Source organism: Penaeus japonicus, unplaced genomic scaffold (assembly GCF_977035675.1).
Source record: "Penaeus japonicus unplaced genomic scaffold, GWHDUDI00000001_assembly GWHDUDI00000027, whole genome shotgun sequence".
Taxonomy (NCBI): Eukaryota; Metazoa; Arthropoda; class Malacostraca; order Decapoda; family Penaeidae; genus Penaeus; species Penaeus japonicus.
The window spans coordinates 26381141-26385916 of NW_028234429.1; the positions used below are offsets into that span (position 1 = coordinate 26381141).

General features: G+C 34.0%; 4 non-coding genes across 4 annotated transcripts; 2 read left to right on the forward strand and 2 right to left on the reverse strand.

The window, feature by feature from the left end:
* Positions 1–323: 323 nt before the first annotated feature.
* LOC122242405 (U2 spliceosomal RNA) lies at positions 324–516 on the reverse strand. Its single transcript, XR_006222286.1, has one exon. It is a non-coding gene; the product is annotated as a U2 spliceosomal RNA (small nuclear RNA).
* A 970-nt stretch (positions 517–1486) lies between these two features.
* Positions 1487–1649, forward strand: LOC147468633 (U1 spliceosomal RNA). Its single transcript, XR_015192419.1, has one exon. It is a non-coding gene; the product is annotated as a U1 spliceosomal RNA (small nuclear RNA).
* Positions 1650–2091: 442 nt separating this feature from the next.
* LOC122242417 (U5 spliceosomal RNA) lies at positions 2092–2206 on the reverse strand. The gene has a single exon (XR_006222297.1). It is a non-coding gene; the product is annotated as a U5 spliceosomal RNA (small nuclear RNA).
* Positions 2207–3612: 1406 nt separating this feature from the next.
* Positions 3613–3813, forward strand: LOC122242409 (small nucleolar RNA U3). Its single transcript, XR_006222290.1, has one exon. It is a non-coding gene; the product is annotated as a small nucleolar RNA U3 (small nucleolar RNA).
* The last annotated feature ends 963 nt before the right edge of the window (positions 3814–4776 follow it).

Below are 4776 nucleotides of genomic sequence, written 5' to 3' on the forward strand. Positions count from 1 at the left end.
GTTGGGACTGTCTACCGATTGGATTGTAAGAGGGATAGGTTTCAGGAATGGAATGAAAACAGAAAAATCATAGATTGAGGAAATGAAGTAGATGAAAAACCGGGGATGTGAATAGGCCCCAGAATCATGAAGTTAAGTAGAAGGGGGAACCCAAAAGCAGTTATTCTGCTCGATTCTACATTTTTTATGATAGCAGTTGCATTCATTATGTCTGATCACCATTATTGAATTTTGGATGAGATGTTGAATATCAGTTTGGTCAGTGTGATGAGAGTTATCCAGAGTACCGGAGTTTTGTAATATTTGGTTGATATTCTCCCCGTGGGGAGTGGACCAATCCCGGAGGTACTGCAATACCGGGCCGATCCGCGGCAAAGGTGGAGCAAGCCCCTAGCACTTCGCCATTTTCCAAAAATCAGTTTAATATCGTAGATCCCACATGGGGATCGTATCAGATATTAAGCTGATAAGAACAGATACTACACTTTGATCTTAGCCAAAAGGCCGAGAAGCGATACTACCGCATGGTTGAAATTAGGTCGAACGAAATAGTTCTGAAAACTTGCTGCCGATAGGTATATATGTAGAAAAAGGCATAAACGACGTCTGGTTGCCATGTATTATTAACAATTCAAAAAGTATTAATGACGTTTGTGTCATATATGAGTGTACCAAATAAGTGACTAAACGTAATCAGTTTACATTCGTGTCGTATTATATTCAGAAAAAGTATATATAGGCTGATGTTCATAACCATCATGAAATTTCTCTCTCTCTCTCACACACACATACACACACTCACTCACACACACATATACACACACACACACACGTATACTTCATAATCTACATGTGTATAAGTCACAAAATATTTACTTAAGTATCCGTAAACGTAACGTCCGTTTTCTTTGTATTTAACTGAATTTGAATGTGAATATAACTAATAGTCGTTTCTAGGATTTTAAATTTCCACAATCTCTAATTATAATTTCCAAATTATTGTAGAATTTTAAGCATGTGCCAAATAAGCAAAAGTTAAACAGTATGCTGATATATATTGTGTATTTTATTTTGAAAATGCATAAGAAAACACCCTTTTTTCTTTGCCATGAAATATCATACAGTATAGATTTTCTATGGTAGAAGCATTAAAAATAATATTGAATAAATATGTCAAGTTATACAAAGCCCGTGATAAGATATTAGCCTAAATGGAAAATGAAGCTAGACCAGGCTTTAACTAATTTACTTTTATATGTTAGGTATTATCTGTTAAACACTTTTTCTTACAGGTAAATTTTGCTATAAATAAACTACATTGTAACCGTCTTGTATTTTAAGAAAATTGATAATATGATTGTAAGCAAAGATTCATACATTTTTAACGAATAATCTAAATGCTAAGTTTAAATTTGTATAAAGAGTTTTAGTGAGCGTGGAGTTCACAGTATGGGTGAGCGTGGGCTGTCGCCAGGCGTTGGAAAGCATACTTACCTGGCACAGGAGACACCGTGATCACGAAGGCGGTTCTCCCAGGGCGAGGCTCACCATTGCACTCCGGTGGGGCTGACCCCTGCGATTAACCCAAATGTGGTTAACTCGAGTGTGCAATTTTTGGTAGTGGGGGACTGCGTTCGCGCTATCCCCCTTCAAAATTTTCAATTGGTATCTTTTAAAGCTGTACAGAGGTGCACAGAGGACTTCGATTAAGAAATGAACATTGTGACTCTTAGAATCGATACACAACGGCGTAGTCTAACCAGCAACATTCTTACATCAACAGATATTGGATTTTTGATTTACAATAACACTTTTTAGAAATGTAAATAAGCATACCCAATAGGTTATAATTGCTTTATGGTTATCTACACCAACACAGACCTGAATTACTGTAAATTTGCACTTGTAGATATTAGCTATCTAATATCTATTATGAAGGGAATTCAGAAAAGAAATCCAATTATATACTTCAAAATAAATGCTATTCTCATTCAAAATCATAAATATTTCTAACACTAATATGACTCAAAAAATGTGTTGTAGGAACGGAGCTAGTGCTATTTCATTGGTATTTTAAGTTGGAATATATTTGACCCACAGAAGTGGGCTAATAAAAATTGAGTAAGACTCATTGAGTTGTTCCTCTCCACGGAAATCTTTAGTAAAAGGCGAAAGATTTATGCGTTTTGAAGGGAAACCAGAGTTAAACATACATGGCAACCATAAAACCAGCAAAGGTAAACGGAAGACAGACACATGACTGCGTTTGTGGGCAAGAAAGACTTATCTTGATAGGGAATATTTTTATTCAATTCATACAGTATAAGCAAGTACAAAATTTAAGTAATAAATACTCTAAATACTCAAGTTCTTCTAAATTTATATACGTCAGTTTCACACAAAATATGGTCAAACAAGTAAAACTTAAACTATGTAACCTAGGAGTTGTTTATTCAACCGGCATTGAGGTAATGATTTTAAAGATTAATGTTTATTTGGATTACTAAACTCATTCATGCAATAGTAACTGGAAATGATAGGAAGTGCATAGGATAACCACCCCCAAGGAAATATGGGCTCAAAACAGATACAGTTTACTTAATGGAACAAATGCTAACATCCGAATTTTGTTAATGATTGTAATTTCGAAATTAGAATTAAAGGTATATAGCTTTTAATATAGAAAACATGAATGGTAATTAATGGGAGTGCTTTCCAAGGCCTTTAAGAATGATATTAAAAAGATAAGAAGTTATTATATAGATCATATAAGGTAATAATTTTGTGCCTAATAGAATTTCATATATTAATACTTCGGACTAACAAATATTTTTCCAGGTCTGTCATCGATATTAGTATCGACTGATTTCTTTTGATGTCACGTTGTCTACTAGCAAATCACATCTAATATGGTTTATTTCTGTCATCAACGAAATAGAGATACTTAATATATGTACAGCGATCGCAGTTGGTAGTGTTAGCTATTATTGACGGGGATTTAAATGCGCTGTTTTCGTGCTATTTTTTTATCTACAAAATCCCTGAAACACTTCCGGAGCACCTGATGCTACTTAACACGACTTTTTATTATCTCTTTTTTGGCGCGTTGTTTCCGGGGATTATCTTTGTTCTACAAAATTCCTAACCGAACAACCAAGCTAAATCTACCAAATTTAAGGGGGAGGGGGGGATGGAGAGAACTTATTTAGAGAATTCTTCTCTACCTAGATTTTTTTTTAGTGTTTGAGTATGAAATGATTAGATAAATTTTGATTGGCTATTAATCAAATCGAACGCACACAAACTCAGTCCGATGACTTACGCGTGTATTACGTCATTGGTCCAGGTAGTGGCTCTGCAAAATATGTCTCCCGTTCATATCTTACTTATTGGTGACATATATGGTTACTATATATTACAAAAAGTCCATCGATACCAATTTCGATGAACTTTATGACGCGGACCTGTTTTACAATTTTACCCCCAAACAGACAAGCTGGTCCACACACTATATTAGCTGAATACCAACAGAAAATGAAATAAAAAGCCACTCTAGTTTAACAAAGTCATCAGTAAAATGTAGTTGGTGAGAGAACAGTGGGACTTGAAAGTATGATCATACTTCATAGGATCAATTCTATAGTGTGATTGCCGAGTCCCTCGTCTAGAAACTCGGATAAAATTCAACCACGATGAGGATCCTTAGTGTAATCCTCTGAGCGGGAAGCGGCTCTCAAGTTGTACTTGAGAGTTTTGATGACCGTTCTGACTCGGTTCACCGATGTCAGAGGAGGATGACACAGGCTGAGTGGTTGAATATCAATCCACTAGAATTGTCCTAGAACTTTTGAAAACTCCTATGAAGGAGTAAGAATCAATCAATCATTAAAATATTTAACTGTTTAAATACGTTGAAGGCTATAAAATCACAAAATTGTTATGTAGGAGGTGAATATTATTGTACATAAGGCTGCCTTTACACCAAGCGAGTCGAGTCGCGTCAAGTCAAGAGCATCACTTGATGCGAATTATTTTGACTCATCTCCATTTACACCGAATGCGTCAGCCCGAGTCAAGTCAGTTCAGTTACCTGTCTGATTTCATGGAGAATGGATGCATGTTCTCTGGCTGAAGTAGCTGTTTTGTTGTGGCTTTCTTTCGTGTGGCTAGAAGAGTAACTTAGGAGTTCATAATGAAGTGTAGACATTGAAGTAAAAGAGTAAATACACACACGCACACAAACACACACACATATATGTATATATATATATACACATATATACATTTTATATATATAATTATATATATAGTGTATATATAAATATGCACATACATTCTTAAATATGTATATATATACATAGATATTTTAAACATATATATTATATACTATAAATATGCATAATTATGTATGTAAAAATATAATTCTATATATATATATGTATAGATACTATATCTGTATGTATGTATATATATGTATATATATATACATATATATTTATATACATACGTATATATACATGTATATATATACATACATACATACATACATACATATATATGTATATATATAAAAGGATAAGCCAGATTTGCGGAGCAGCTGCTACGCCGGCGAGCCCATGATGTATATATATGTATATGTATATATAGGTATATGTGTATACACACACACACACACACACACACACACACACACACATATATATATATATATATATATATATATATATATATGTGTGTGTGTGTATTTATATATATGTGTGTATAAATATGTATATA